Raw genomic sequence first — 16,763 nt, 5'->3', positions numbered from 1 at the left:
AATATATTCAGAAAAAAACGCATACGCCCTTTTTGGCCAACCAAGCAAGCTTGCAAAGGAAATCTGCACTACAATGAAGTCTCACTTCCCCCCGGTCAAAAGGGCCATCTGAAAAAAGTGTAAAATCCAGAAAGGCAGGACAGGCCATGGAGAACTGGGAGCCTTGTTATGCTGATGGGCGGGATGTAAATTGCCAACAGCCACTGGGGAGAGGTGTATGGTGTTTCCTGAAACATCTAAAAAACAAAGCAACAGAGCCTAGGGCACTTCCACTTATGGTCCTATAGCTTAGGGAAATTAAAATCAAAAAGACACAGCCACCCCAAAGTTTGGGACGGCTCTGTTTACAAGAACTTCGTTTAGGGTACAAGTTCAATATCGCAGAAAGTGAAAAATGGATAAAGAAGTTGTGGTACTTACGTACAATGCAATATCACTCAGCAATAAAATCTATGTCATCAGGCCCGTAGCAGCATAATGAGTGGATTCAGGTATGATGATTCTAACTGAAATAATTCACACAGAAAAAGAAACATCATAAGATATCACTAATACACGGAATGTAAACTTGGCTACACAGGAACTGGATTACAAATTGGAACAGGGTCTCAAATTTAGAAAACCAACTTATGCTTGCTTAAGCGAAAAGGTGAGTTGGGGTGCTGCATCAAACCAGAGACTGAAATGAGCACAGATAAAGTTCCTTAAGCCAAATATGGAATAGACAAGAACTACTCCTTGCTCAACGAAATGGAATCAACACCCCATATTAAACGCCTAAGAATGTACCTGACTAGTAAGTATCTTAAAACCTATGGATTGCTATGTCTCTGAAAGAAAATCAAGCGTGTGTACAGGGGCATAAACGCAGCAGTGATAGCATTGGAGAGGTTCGGTGAGCAAATGAAGACCCTTTGAAGTCATATTGCATGGTACCCATTCCACGGGTCTCAACTCTCCAGGTTTAAGGGATTCTTCCTTCAGCTAAAACATGCACGTGGAACCCAGAGTATGTTCAACCGTGTGATCGGGAGACGTGTTCCAATATGTCTCAGTTCTCGTCCCCTGGTACACGGGTGCAACATTTCAGACGCTTTACTAACACTCTCCCGACTTGGAAAGTCAGTGCCTTTAACCTCCTGTTTGGCCCATTTGCAATTTCTGCGGAAGATGAACAGGAATAGGGAGAACCAATGAGAGACTAGCTGGAGGTGTCTGGACGGGCAAATTTAACTCTCATTTCCCACCAGGAAGAGGAATTAACCAAAGGCTCAGCGTGCCGTGCCAGAACCAGATTACGGCCTGAAGCAATCCTGTGGTGTTCCGGCCAGCTCACAAGAAAGCGAGTTGAAGAAAGGAGCTCAGGGGCACTGTAATTCACAAACCTGCAGAGTTATAAATGACAGCTATCGTCCAAAAATATACTGAAGTAAGGCTGCCAAGAGGACTTGAAAGCGGGGCAGAATTGCAGGAAACCGATTTCAGGAGGTAGACTGGAATTGCATTTAAAGCATAGGAAAAGAGGCAGAACGTCCACAATGATGCACTTGGCCAAAAAGGGCGTATGCGTTTTTTCCTGAATATATTCAGGAAAAAACGCATACGCCCTTTTTGGCCAACCAAGCAAGCTTGCAAAGGAAATCTGCACTACAATGAAGTCTCACTTCCCCCCGGTCAAAAGGGCCATCTGAAAAAACTGTAAAATCCAGAAAGGCAGGACAGGCCATGGAGAACTGGGAGCCTTGTTATGCTGATGGGCGGGATGTAAATTGGCAACAGCCACTCAGGAGAAGTGTATGGTGTTTCCTGAAACATCTAAAAAACAAAGCAACAGAGCCTAGGGCACTTCCACTTATGGTCCTATAGCATAGGGAAATTAAAATCAAAAAGACACAGCCACCCCAAAGTTTGGGACGGCTCTGTTTACAAGAACCTCTTTTATGGTACAAGTTCAATATCGCAGAAAGTGAAAAATGGATAAAGAAGTTGTGGTACATACGTACAATGCAATATCACTCAGCAATGAAATCTATGTCATCAGGCACGTAGCATCATAATGAGTGGATTCAGGTATGATGATTCTAACTGAAATAAGTCACACAGAAAAAGAAACATCATAAGATATCACTAATACACGGAATGTAAACTTGGCTACACAGGAACTGGATTACAAAACAGAACAGGGTCTCAAATTTAGAAAACCAACTTATGCTTGCTTAAGGGGAAAGGTGAGTTGGGGTGCTGCATCAAACCAGAGATTGAAATGAGCACAGATGAAGTTCCTTAAGCCAAATATGGAATAGACAAGAGCTACTCCTTGCTCAACGAAATGGACTCAACACCCCATATTAAACGCCTAAGAATGTACCTGACTAGTAAGTATCTTAAAACCTATGGATTGCTATGTCTCTGAAAGAAAATCAAGAGTGTGTACAGGGGCATAAACGCAGCAGTGATAGGATTGGAGAGGTTCGGTGAGCAAATGAAAACCCTTTGAAGTCATATTGCATGGTACCCATTCCACGGGTCTCAACTCTCCAGGTTTAAGGGATTCTTCCTTCAGCTAAAACATGCATGTGGAACCCAGAGTATGTTCAACCGTGTGATTGGGAGACGTGTTCCAATATGTCTCAGTTCTCGTACCCTGGTACTCGGGTGCAACATTCCAGACGCTTTACTAACACTCTCCCGACTTGGAAAGTCAGTGCCTTTAACCTCCTGTTTGGCCCATTTGCAATTTCTGTGGAAGATGAACAGGAATAGGAAGAACCAATGAGAGACTAGCTGGAGGTGTCTGGACGGGCAAATTTAACTCTCATTTCCCACCAGGAAGAGGAGTTAACCAAAGGCTCAGCGTGCCGTGCTGGAACCAGATTAGGGCCTGAAGCAAACCTGCGGTGTTGCGGCCAGCTCACAAGAAAGCGAGTTGAAGAAAGGAGCTCAGGGGCACTGTAATTCACAAACCTGCAGAGTTATAAATGACAGCTATCGTCCAAAAATATACTGAAGTAAGGCTGCCAAGAGGACTTGAAAGCGGGGCAGAATTGCAGGAAACCGATTTCAGGAGGTAGACTGGAATTGCATTTAAAGCATAGGAAAAGAGGCAGAACGTCCACAATGATGCACTTGGCCAAAAAGGGCGTATGCGTTTTTTCCTGAATATATATATATTTTTCCTGAATATATATATTCAGGAAAAAACGCATACGCCCTTTTTGGCCAACCAAGCAAGCTTGCAAAGGAAATCTGCACTACAATGAAGTCTCACTTCCCCCTGGTCAAAAGGGCCATCTTAAAAAAGTGTAAAATCAAGAAAGGCAGGACAGGCCATGGAAAACTTGGAGCCTTGTTATGCTGATGGGCGAGATGTAAATTGCCAACAGCCACTCGGGAGAAGTGTATGGTGTTTCCTGAAACATCTAAAAAACAAAGCAACAGAGCCTAGGGCACTTCCACTTATGGTCCTATAGCTTAGGGAAATTAAAATCAAAAACACACAGCCACCCCAAAGTTTGGGACGGCTCTGTTTACAAGAACCTCGTTTACGGTACAAGTTCAATATCGCAGAAAGTGAAAAATGGATAAAGAAGTTGTGGTACTTACGTACAATGCAATATCACTCAGCAATGAAATCTATGTCATCAGGCCCGTAGCAGCATAATGAGTGGATTCAGGTATGATGATTCTAACTGAAATAAGTCACACAGAAAAAGAAACATCATAAGATATCACTAATACACGGAATGTAAACTTGGCTACACAGGAACTGGATTACAAATTGGAACAGGGTCTCAAATTTAGAAAACCAACTTATGCTTGCTTAAGCGAAAAGGTGAGTTGGGGTGCTGCATCAAACCAGAGACTGAAATGAGCACAGATAAAGTTTCTTAAGCCAAATATGGAATAGACAAGAACTACTCCTTGCTCAACGAAATGGAATCAACATCCCATATTAAATGCCTAAAAATGTACCTGACTAGTAAGTATCTTAAAACCTATGGATTGCTATGTCTCTGAAAGAAAATCAAGAGTGTGTACAGGGGCATAAACGCAGCAGTGATAGCATTGGAGAGGTTCGGTGAGCAAATGAAGACCCTTTGAAGTCATATTGCATGGTACCCATTCCACGGGTCTCAACTCTCCAGGTTTAAGGGATTCTTCCTTCAGCTAAAACATGCACGTGGAACCCAGAGTATGATCAACCGTGTGATCGGGAGACTTGTTCCAATATGTCTCAGTTCTCGTCCTCTGGTACTTGGGTGCAACATTCCAGACGCTTTACTAACACTCTCCCGACTTGGAGAGACAGTGTCTTTAACCTCCTGTTTGGCCCAGTTTGCAATTTCTGCGGAAGATGAACAGGAATAGGGAGAACCAATGAGAGACTAGCTGGAGGTGTCTGGACGGGCAAATTTAACTCTCATTTCCCACCAGGAAGAGGAATTAACCAAAGGCTCAGCGTGCCGTGCCAGAACCAGATTACGGCCTGAAGCAATCCTGTGGTGTTCCGGCCAGCTCCCAAGAAAGCGAGTTGAAGAAAGGAGCTCAGGGGCACTGTAATTCACAAACCTGCAGAGTTATAAATGACAGCTATCGTCCAAAAATATACTGAAGTAAGGCTGCCAAGAGGACTTGAAAGCGGGGCAGAATTGCAGGAAACCGATTTCAGGAGGTAGACTGGAATTGCATTTAAAGCATAGGAAAAGAGGCAGAACGTCCACAATGATGCACTTGGCCAAAAAGGGCGTATGCATTTTTTCCTGAATATATTCAGGAAAAAACGCATACGCCCTTTTTGGCCAACCAAGCAAGCTTGCAAAGGAAATCTGCACTACAATGAAGTCTCACTTCCCCCCGGTCAAAAGGGCCATCTGAAAAAAGTGTAAAATCCAGAAAGGCAGGACAGGCAATGGAGAACTGGGAGCCTTGTTATGCTGATGGGCGGGATGTAAATTGCCAACAGTTACTCGGGAGAGGTGTATGGTGTTTCCTGAAACATCTAAAAAACAAGCAACAGAGACTAGGGCACTTCAACTTATGGTCCTATAGCTTGGGAAATTAAAATCAAAAAGACACAGACACCCCAAAGTTTGGGACGGCTCTGTTTACAAGAACCTCGTTTACGGTACAAGTTCAATATCGCAGAAAGTGAAAAATGGATAAAGAAGTTGTGGTACTTACGTTCAATGCAATATCACTCAGCAATGAAATCTATGTCATCAGGCCCATAGCAGCATAATGAGTGGATTCAGGTATGATGATTCTAACTGAAATAAGTCACACAGAAAAAGAAACATCATAAGATATCACTAATACACGGAATGTAAACTTGGCTACACAGGAACTGGATTAGAAAACAGAACAGGGCCTTAAATTTAGAAAAACAACTTATGCTTGCTTAAGGGGAAAGGTGAGTTGGGGTGCTGCCTAAAACCAGAGATTGAAATGAGCACAGATAAAGTTTCTTAAGCCAAATATGGAATAGACAAGAACTACTCCTTGCTCAACGAAATGGACTCAACACCCCATATTAAACGCCTAAGAATGTACCTGACTAGTAAGTATCTTAAAACCTATGGATTGCTATGTCTCTGAAAGAAAATCAAGAGTGTGTACAGGGGCATAAACGCAGCAGTGATAGGATTGGAGAGGTTCGGTGAGCAAATGAAGACCCTTTGAAGTCATATTGCATGGTACCCATTCCACGGGTCTGAACTCTCCAGGTTTAAGGGATTCCTCCTTCAGCTAAAACATGCACGTGGAACCCAGAGTATGATCAACCGTGTGATCGGGAGACGTGTTCCAATATGTCTCAGTTCTCGTCCTCTGGTACGCGGGTGCAACATTCCAGACGCTTTACTAACACTCTCCCGACTTGGAGAGTCAGTGTCTTTAACCTCCTGTTTGGCCCAGTTTGCAATTTCTGCGGAAGATGAACAGGAATAGGGAGAACCAATGAGAGACTAGCTGGAGGTGTCTGGACGGGCAAATTTAACTCTCATTTCCCACCAGGAAGAGGAATTAACCAATGGCTCAGCGTGCCGTGCCAGAACCAGATTACGGCCTGAAGCAATCCTGTGGTGTTCCGGCCAGCTCACAAGAAAGCGAGTTGAAGTAAGGAGCTCAGGGGCACTGTAATTCACAAACCTGCAGAGTTATAAATGACAGCTATCGTCCAAAAATATACTGAAGTAAGGCTGCCAAGAGGACTTGAAAGCGGGGCAGAATTGCAGGAAACCGATTTCAGGAGGTAGACTGGAATTGCATTTAAAGCATAGGAAAAGAGGCAGAACGTCCACAATGATGCACTTGGCCAAAAAGGGCGTATGCGTTTTTTCCTGAATATATTCAGGAAAAAACGCATACGCCCTTTTTGGCCAACCAAGCAAGCTTGCAAAGGAAATCTGCACTACAATGAAGTCTCACTTCCCCCCGGTCAAAAGGGCCATCTGATAAAAGTGTAAAATCCAGAAAGGCAGGACAGGCCATGGAGAACTGGGAGCCTTGTTATGCTGATGGGCGGGATGTAAATTGCCAACAGCCACTCGGGAGAGGTGTATGGTGTTTCCTGAAACATCTAAAAAACAAGCAACAGAGACTAGGGCACTTCCACTTATGGTCCTATAGCTTGGGAAATTAAAATCAAAAAGACACAGCCACCCCAAAGTTTGGGACGGCTCTGTTTACAAGAACCTCGTTTACGGTACAAGTTCAATATCGCAGAAAGTGAAAAATGGATAAAGAAGTTGTGGTACTTACGTTCAATGCAATATCACTCAGCAATGAAATCTATGTCATCAGGCCCATAGCAGCATAATGAGTGGATTCAGGTATGATGATTCTAACTGAAATAAGTCACACAGAAAAAGAAACATCATAAGATATCACTAATACACGGAATGTAAACTTGGCTACACAGGAACTGGATTACAAAACAGAACAGGGTCTCAAATTTAGAAAACCAACTTATGCTTGCTTAAGGGGAAAGGTGAGTTGGGGTGCTGCATCAAACCAGAGATTGAAATGAGCACAGATAAAGTTTCTTAAGCCAAATATGGAATAGACAAGAACTACTCCTTGCTCAACGAAATGGAATCAACATCCCATATTAAATGCCTAATAATGTACCTGACTAGTAAGTATCTTAAAACCTATGGATTGCTATGTCTCTGAAAGAAAATCAAGCGTGTGTACAGGGGCATAAACGCAGCAGTGATAGGATTGGAGAGGTTCGGTGAGCAAATGAAGACCCTTTGAAGTCATATTGCATGGTACCCATTCCACGGGTCTCAACTCTCCAGGTTTAAGGGATTCTTCCTTCAGCTAAAACATGCACGTGGAACCCAGAGTATGATCAACCGTGTGATCGGGAGACTTGTTCCAATATGTCTCAGTTCTCGTCCTCTGGTACTCGGGTGCAACATTCCAGACGCCTTACTAACACTCTCCCGACTTGGAGAGTCAGTGTCTTTAACCTCCTGTTTGGCCCAGTTTGCAATTTCTGTGGAAGATGAACAGGAATAGGGAGAACCAATGAGAGACTAGCTGGAGGTGTCTGGACGGGCAAATTTAACTCTCATTTCCCACCAGGAAGAGGAATTAACCAAAGGCTCAGCGTGCCGTGCCAGAACCAGATTACGGCCTGAAGCAATCCTGTGGTGTTCTGGCCAGCTCACAAGAAAGCGAGTTGAAGAAAGGAGCTCAGGGGCACTGTAATTCACAAACCTGCAGAGTTATAAATGACAGCTATCGTCCAAAAATATACTGAAGTAAGGCTGCCAAGAGGACTTGAAAGCGGGGCAGAATTGCAGGAAACCGATTTCAGGAGGTAGACTGGAATTGCATTTAAGCATAGGAAAAGAGGCAGAACGTCCACAATGATGCACTTGGCCAAAAAGGGCATATGCGTTTTTTCCTGAATATATTCAGGAAAAAACGCATACGCCCTTTTTGGCCAACCAAGCAAGCTTGCAAAGGAAATCTGCAGTACAATGAAGTCTCACTTCCCCCCGGTCAAAAGGGCCGTCTGAAAAAACTGTAAAATCCAGAAAGGCAGGACAGGCCATGGAGAACTGGGAGCCTTGTTATGCTGATGGGCGGGATGTAAATTGCCAACAGCCACTCAGGAGAAGTGTATGGTGTTTCCTGAAACATCTAAAAAACAAAGCAACAGAGCCTAGGGCACTTCCACTTATGGTCCTATAGCATAGGGAAATTAAAATCAAAAAGACACAGCCACCCCAAAGTTTGGGATGGCTCTGTTTACAAGAACCTCTTTTATGGTACAAGTTCAATATCGCAGAAAGTGAAAAATGGATAAAGAAGTTGTGGTACATACGTACAATGCAATATCACTCAGCAATGAAATCTATGTCATCAGGCACGTAGCATCATAATGAGTGGATTCAGGTATGATGATTCTAACTGAAATAAGTCACACAGAAAAAGAAACATCATAAGATATCACTAATACACGGAATGTAAACTTGGCTACACAGGAACTGGATTACAAAACAGAACAGGGTCTCAAATTTAGAAAACCAACTTATGCTTGCTTAAGGGGAAAGGTGAGTTGGGGTGCTGCATCAAACCAGAGATTGAAATGAGCACAGATGAAGTTCCTTAAGCCAAATATGGAATAGACAAGAGCTACTCCTTGCTCAACGAAATGGACTCAACACCCCATATTAAACGCCTAAGAATGTACCTGACTAGTAAGTATCTTAAAACCTATGGATTGCTATGTCTCTGAAAGAAAATCAAGAGTGTGTACAGGGGCATAAACGCAGCAGTGATAGGATTGGAGAGGTTCGGTGAGCAAATGAAGACCCTTTGAAGTCATATTGCATGGTACCCATTCCACGGGTCTCAACTCTCCAGGTTTAAGGGATTCTTCCTTCAGCTAAAACATGCATGTGGAACCCAGAGTATGTTCAACCGTGTGATTGGGAGACGTGTTCCAATATGTCTCAGTTCTCGTACCCTGGTACTCGGGTGCAACATTCCAGACGCTTTACTAACACTCTCCCGACTTGGAAAGTCAGTGCCTTTAACCTCCTGTTTGGCCCATTTGCAATTTCTGTGGAAGATGAACAGGAATAGGAAGAACCAATGAGAGACTAGCTGGAGGTGTCTGGACGGGCAAATTTAACTCTCATTTCCCACCAGGAAGAGGAGTTAACCAAAGGCTCAGCGTGCCGTGCTGGAACCAGATTAGGGCCTGAAGCAATCCTGCGGTGTTGCGGCCAGCTCACAAGAAAGCGAGTTGAAGAAAGGAGCTCAGGGGCACTGTAATTCACAAACCTGCAGAGTTATAAATGACAGCTATCGTCCAAAAATATACTGAAGTAAGGCTGCCAAGAGGACTTAAAAGCGGGGCAGAATTGCAGGAAACCGATTTCAGGAGGTAGACTGGAATTGCATTTAAAGCATAGGAAAAGAGGCAGAACGTCCACAATGATGCACTTGGCCAAAAAGGGCGTATGCGTTTTTTCCTGAATATATATATATTTTTCCTGAATATATATATTCAGGAAAAAACGCATACGCCCTTTTTGGCCAACCAAGCAAGCTTGCAAAGGAAATCTGCACTACAATGAAGTCTCACTTCCCCCCGGTCAAAAGGGCCATCTTAAAAAAGTGTAAAATCAAGAAAGGCAGGACAGGCCATGGAAAACTTGGAGCCTTGTTATGCTGATGGGCGAGATGTAAATTGCCAACAGCCACTCGGGAGAAGTGTATGGTGTTTCCTGAAACATCTAAAAAACAAAGCAACAGAGCCTAGGGCACTTCCACTTATGGTCCTATAGCTTGGGAAATTAAAATCAAAAACACACAGCCACCCCAAACTTTGGGACGGCTCTGTTTACAAGAACCTCGTTTACGGTACAAGTTCAATATCGCAGAAAGTGAAAAATGGATAAAGAAGTTGTGGTACTTACGTACAATGCAATATCACTCAGCAATGAAATCTATGTCATCAGGCCCGTAGCAGCATAATGAGTGAATTCAGGTATGATGATTCTAACTGAAATAAGTCACACAGAAAAAGAAACATCATAAGATATCACTAATACACGGAATGTAAACTTGGCTACACAGGAACTGGATTACAAATTGGAACAGGGTCTCAAATTTAGAAAACCAACTTATGCTTGCTTAAGCGAAAAGGTGAGTTGGGGTGCTGCATCAAACCAGAGACTGAAATGAGCACAGATAAAGTTTCTTAAGCCAAATATGGAATAGACAAGAACTACTCCTTGCTCAACGAAATGGAATCAACATCCCATATTAAATGCCTAATAATGTACCTGACTAGTAAGTATCTTAAAACCTATGGATTGCTATGTCTCTGAAAGAAAATCAAGCGTGTGAACAGGGGCATAAACGCAGCAGTGATAGCATTGGAGAGGTTCGGTGAGCAAATGAAGACCCTTTGAAGTCATATTGCATGGTACCCATTCCACGGGTCTCAACTCTCCAGGTTTAAGGGATTCTTCCTTCAGCTAAAACATGCACGTGGAACCCAGAGTATGATCAACCGTGTGATCGGGAGACTGGTTCCAATATGTCTCAGTTCTCGTCCTCTGGTACTCGGGTGCAACATTCCAGACGCCTTACTAACACTCTCCCGACTTGGAGAGTCAGTGTCTTTAACCTCCTGTTTGGCCCAGTTTGCAATTTCTGCGGAAGATGAACAGGAATAGGGAGAACCAACGAGAGACTAGCTGGAGGTGTCTGGACGGGCAAATTTAACTCTCATTTCCCACCAGGAAGAGGAATTAACCAAAGGCTCAGCGTGCCGTGCCAGAACCAGATTATGGCCTGAAGCAATCCTGTGGTGTTCCGGCCAGCTCACAAGAAAGCGAGTTGAAGAAAGGAGCTCAGGGGCACTGTAATTCACAAACCTTCAGAGTTATAAATGGCAGCTATCGTCCAAAAATATACTGAAGTAAGGCTGCCAAGAGGACTTGAAAGCGGGGCAGAATTGCAGGAAACCGATTTCAGGAGGTAGACTGGAATTGCATTTAAAGCATAGGAAAAGAGGCAGAACGTCCACAATGATGCACTTGGCCAAAAAGGGCGTATGCATTTTTTCCTGAATATATTCAGGAAAAAACGCATACGCCCTTTTTGGCCAACCAAGCAAGCTTGCAAAGGAAATCTGCACTACAATGAAGTCTCACTTCCCCCCGGTCAAAAGGGCCATCTGAAAAAAGTGTAAAATCCAGAAAGGCAGGACAGGCGATGGAGAACTGGGAGCCTTGTTATGCTGATGGGCGGGATGTAAATTGCCAACAGTCACTCGGGAGAGGTGTATGGTGTTTCCTGAAACATCTAAAAAACAAGTAACAGAGACTAGGGCACTTCCACTTATGGTCCTATAGCTTAGGGAAATTAAAATCAAAAACACACAGCCACCCCAAAGTTTGGGACGGCTCTGTTTACAAGAACCTCGTTTACGGTACAAGTTCAATATCGCAGAAAGTGAAAAATGGATAAAGAAGTTGTGGTACTTACGTTCAATGCAATATCACTCAGCAATGAAATCTATGTCATCAGGCCCATAGCAGCATAATGAGTGGATTCAGGTATGATGATTCTAACTGAAATAAGTCACACAGAAAAAGAAACATCATAAGATATCACTAATACACGGAATGTAAACTTGGCTACACAGGAACTGGATTACAAAACAGAACAGGGTCTCAAATTTAGAAAACCAACTTATGCTTGCTTAAGCGAAAAGGTGAGTTGGGGTGCTGCATCAAACCAGAGACTGAAATGAGCACAGATAAAGTTCCTTAAGCCAAATATGGAATAGACAAGAACTACTCCTTGCTCAACAAAATGGACTCAACACCCCATATTAAACGCCTAAGAATGTACCTGACTAGTAAGTATCTTAAAACCTATGGATTGCTATGTCTCTGAAAGAAAATCAAGCGTGTGTACAGGGGCATAAACACAGCAGTGATAGGATTGGAGAGGTTCGGTGAGCAAATGAAGACCCTTTGAAGTCATATTGCATGGTACCCATTCCACGGGTCTCAACTCTCCAGGTTTAAGGGATTCTGCCTTCAGCTAAAACATGCATGTGGAACCCAGAGTATGATCAACCGTGTGATCGGGAGACGTGTTCCAATATGTCTCAGTTCTCGTCCCCTGGTACTCGGGTGCAACATTCCAGACGCTTTACTAACACTCTCCCGACTTGGAGAGTCAGTGCCTTTAACCTCCTGTTTGGCCCATTTGCAATTTCTGCGGAAGATGAACAGGAATAGGAAGAACCAATGAGAGACTAGCTGGAGGTGTCTGGACGGGCAAATTTAACTCTCATTTCCCACCAGGAAGAGGAGTTAACCAAAGGCTCAGCGTGCCATGCTGGAACCAGATTAGGGCCTGAAGCAATCCTGCGGTGTTGCGGCCAGCTCACAAGAAAGCGAGTTGAAGAAAGGAGCTCAGGGGCACTGTAATTCACAAACCTGCAGAGTTATAAATGACAGCTATCGTCCAAAAATATACTGAAGTAAGGCTGCCAAGAGGACTTGAAAGCGGGGCAGAATTGCAGGAAACCGATTTCAGGAGGTAGACTGGAATTGCATTTAAAGCATAGGAAAAGAGGCAGAACGTCCACAATGATGCACTTGGCCAAAAAGGGCGTATGCGTTTTTTCCTGAATATATTCAGGAAAAAACGCATACGCCCTTTTTGGCCAACCAAGCAAGCTTGCAAAGGAAATCTGCACTACAATGAAGTCTCACTTCCCCCCGGTCAAAAGGGCCATCTTAAAAAAGTGTAAAATCAAGAAAGGCAGGACAGGCCATGGAAAACTTGGAGCCTTGTTATGCTGATGGGCGAGATGTAAATTGCCAACAGCCACTCGGGAGAAGTGTATGGTGTTTCCTGAAACATCTAAAAAACAAAGCAACAGAGCCTAGGGCACTTCCACTTATGGTCCTATAGCTTAGGGAAATTCAAATCAAAAAGACACAGCCACCCCAAAGTTTGGGACGGCTCTGTTTACAAGAACCTCGTTTACGGTACAAGTTCAATATCGCAGAAAGTGAAAAATGGATAAAGAAGTTGTGGTACGTACGTACAATGCAATATCACTCAGCAATGAAATCTATGTCATCAGGCCCGTAGCAGCATAATGAGTGGATTCAGGTATGATGATTCTAACTGAAATAAGTCACACAGAAAAAGAAACATCATAAGATATCACTAATACACGGAATGTAAACTTGGCTACACAGGAACTGGATTACAAATTGGAACAGGGTCTCAAATTTAGAAAACCAACTTATGCTTGCTTAAGCGAAAAGGTGAGTTGGGGTGCTGCATCAAACCAGAGACTGAAATGAGCACAGATAAAGTTCCTTAAGCCAAATATGGAATAGACAAGAACTACTCCTTGCTCAACGAAATGGAATCAACATCCCATATTAAATGCCTAATAATGTACCTGACTAGTAAGTATCTTAAAACCTATGGATTGCTATGTCTCTGAAAGAAAATCAAGCGTGTGTACAGGGGCATAAACGCAGCAGTGATAGCATTGGAGAGTTCGGTGAGCAAATGAAGACCCTTTGAAGTCATATTGCATGGTACCCATTCCACGGGTCTCAACTCTCCAGGTTTAAGGGATTCTTCCTTCAGCTAAAACATGCACGTGGAACCCAGAGTATGATCAACCGTGTGATCGGGAGACTTGTTCCAATATGTCTCAGTTCTCGTCCTCTGGTACTCGGGTGCAACATTCCAGACGCTTTACTAACACTCTCCCGACTTGGAGAGTCAGTGTCTTTAACCTCCTGTTTGGCCCAGTTTGCAATTTCTGCGGAAGATGAACAGGAATAGGGAGAACCAATGAGAGACTAGCTGGAGGTGTCTGGACGGGCAAATTTAACTCTCATTTCCCACCAGGAAGAGGAATTAACCAAAGGCTCAACGTGCCGTGCCAGAACCAGATTACAGCCTGAAGCAATCCTGTGGTGTTCCGGCCAGCTCAGAAGAAAGCTAGTTGAAGAAAGGAGCTCAGGGGCACTGTAATTCACAAACCTGCAGAGTTATAAATGACAGCTATCGTCCAAAAATATACTGAAGTAAGGCTGCCAAGAGGACTTGAAAGCGGGGCAGAATTGCAGGAAACCGATTTCAGGAGGTAGACTGGAATTGCATTTAAAGCATAGGAAAAGAGGCAGAACGTCCACAATGATGCACTTGGCCAAAAAGGGCGTATGCGTTTTTTCCGATTCAGGAAAAAACGCATACGCCCTTTTTGGCCAACCAAGCAAGCTTGCAAAGGAAATCTGCACTACAATGAAGTCTCACTTCCCCCCGGTCAAAAGGGCCATCTGAAAAAAGTGTAAAATCCAGAAAGGCAGGACAGGCGATGGAGAACTGGGAGCCTTGTTATGCTGATGGGCGGGATGTAAATTGCCAACAGCCAATCGGGAGAGGTATATGGTGTTTCCTGAAACATCTAAAAAACAAGCGACAGAGACTAGGGCACTTCCACTTATGGTCCTATAGCTTGGGAAATTAAAATCAAAAAGACACAGCCACCCCAAAGTTTGGGACGGCTCTGTTTACAAGAACCTCGTTTACGGTACAAGTTCAATATCGCAGAATGTGAAAAATTGGTAAAGAAGTTGTGGTACTTACGTTCAATGCAATATCACTCAGCAATGAAATCTATGTCATCAGGCCCGTAGCAGCATAATGAGTGGATTCAGGTATGATGATTCTAACTGAAATAAGTCACACAGAAAAAGAAACATCATAAGATATCACTAATACACGGAATGTAAACTTGGCTACACAGGAACTGGATTACAAAACAGAACAGGGTCTCAAATTTAGAAAACCAACTTATGCTTGCTTAAGGGGAAAGGTGAGTTGGGGTGCTGCATAAAACCAGAGATTGAAATGAGCACAGATAAAGTTCCTTAAGCCAAATATGGAATAGACAAGAACTACTCCTTGCTCTACAAAATGGACTCAACACCCCATATTAAACGCCTAAGAATGTACCTGACTAGTAAGTATCTTAAAACCTATGGATTGCTATGTCTCTGAAAGAAAATCAAGCGTGTGTACAGGGGCATAAACGCAGCAGTGATAGGATTGGAGAGGTTCGGTGAGCAAATGAAGACCCTTTGAAGTCATATTGCATGGTACCCATTCCACGGGTCTCAACTCTCCAGGTTTAAGCGATTCTTCCTTCAGCTAAAACATGCATGTGGAACCAGAGTATGTTCAACCGTGTGATCGGGAGACATGTTCCAATATGTCTCAGTTCTCGTACCCTGGTACTCGGGTGCAACATTCCAGACGCTTTACTAACACTCTCCCGACTTGGAGAGTCAGTGCCTTTAACCTCCTGTTTGGCCCAGTTTGCAATTTCTGTGGAAGATTAACAGGAATAGGGAGAACCAATGAGAGACTAGCTGGAGGTGTCTGGACGGGCAAATTTAACTCTCATTTCCCACCAGGAAGAGGAATTAACCAAAGGCTCAGCGTGCCGTGCCGGAACCAGATTAGGGCCTGAAGCAATCCTGCGGTGTTGCGGCCAGCTCACAAGAAAACTAGTTGAAGAAAGGAGCTCAGGGGCCCTGTAATTCACAAACCTGCAGAGTTATAAATGACAGCTATCGTACAAAAATATACTGAAGTAAGGCTGCCAAGAGGACTTGAAAGCGGGGCAGAATTGCAGGAATCCGATTTCAGGAAGTAGACTGGAATTGCATTTAAAGCATAGGAAAAGAGGCAGAACGTCCACAATGATGCACTTGGCCAAAAAGGGCGTATGCGTTTTTTCCAGAATATATTCAGGAAAAAACGCATACGCCCTTTTTGGCCAACCAAGCAAGCTTGCAAAGGAAATCTGCACTACAATGAAGTCTCACTTCCCCCCGGTCAAAAGGGCCATCTGAAAAAAGTGTAAAATCCAGAAAGGCAGGACAGGCCATGGAGAACTGGGAGCCTTGTTATGCTGATGGGCGGGATGTAAATTGCCAACAGCCACTTGGGAGAAGTGTATGGTGTTTCCTGAAACATCTAAAAAACAAAGCAACAGAACCTAGGGCAATTCCACTTATGGTCCTATAGCTTAGGGAAAAAAAATCAAGAAGACACAGCCACCCAAAGTTTGGGACGACTCTGTTTACAAGAACCTCCTTTACGCTACAAGTTCAATATCGCAGAAAGCAAAAAATGGATAAAGAAGTTGTGGTACTTAAGTACAATGCAGTATCACTCAGCAATGAAATCTATGTCTTCAGGCCAATAGCAGCATAAAGAGTGGATTCAGGTATGATGATTCTAACTGAAATAAGTCACACAGAAAAAGAAACATCATAAGATATCACTAATACACGGAATGTAAACTTGGTTACACAGGAACTGGATTACAAAACAGAACAGGGTCTCAAATTTAGAAAACCAACTTATGCTTGCTTAAGGGGAAAGGTGAGTTGGGGTGCTGCATAAAACCAGAGATTGAAATGAGCACAGATAAAGTTCCTTAAGCCAAATATGGAATAGACAAGAACTACACCTTGCTCAACGAAATGGACTCAACACCCCATATTAAACGCCTAAGAATGTACCTGACTAGTAAGTATCTTAAAACCTATGGATTGCTATGTCTCTGAAAGAAAATCAAGCGTGTGTACAGGGGCATAAACGCAGCAGTGATAGGCTTGGAGAGGTTCAGTGAGCAAATGAAGACCCTTTGAAGTCATATTGCATGGTAC

General features: G+C 43.5%; 1 long non-coding RNA gene across 1 annotated transcript in view; it reads right to left on the bottom strand.

Annotated features, from left to right (window-relative positions):
- The window catches only part of LOC309978918, a 319,465-nt gene extending 303,167 nt beyond the window's left edge, over window positions 1-16,298 (bottom strand). The window contains exon 1 of the long non-coding RNA XR_014327156.1: window positions 16,244-16,298. This is a non-coding gene — a long non-coding RNA (uncharacterized lncRNA). The remainder of the gene's footprint in view (window positions 1-16,243) is intronic.
- Window positions 16,299-16,763: the final 465 nt, after the last annotated feature.

The sequence above is a fragment of the Leucopleurus acutus genome, assembly GCF_964270905.1.
Source record: "Leucopleurus acutus genome assembly, contig: HAP1_SCAFFOLD_127, whole genome shotgun sequence".
Taxonomy (NCBI): Eukaryota; Metazoa; Chordata; class Mammalia; order Artiodactyla; family Delphinidae; genus Leucopleurus; species Leucopleurus acutus.
Note: the sequence above shows the minus strand (reverse complement) of the source record. Positions and strands in the feature narration are given on the sequence as shown.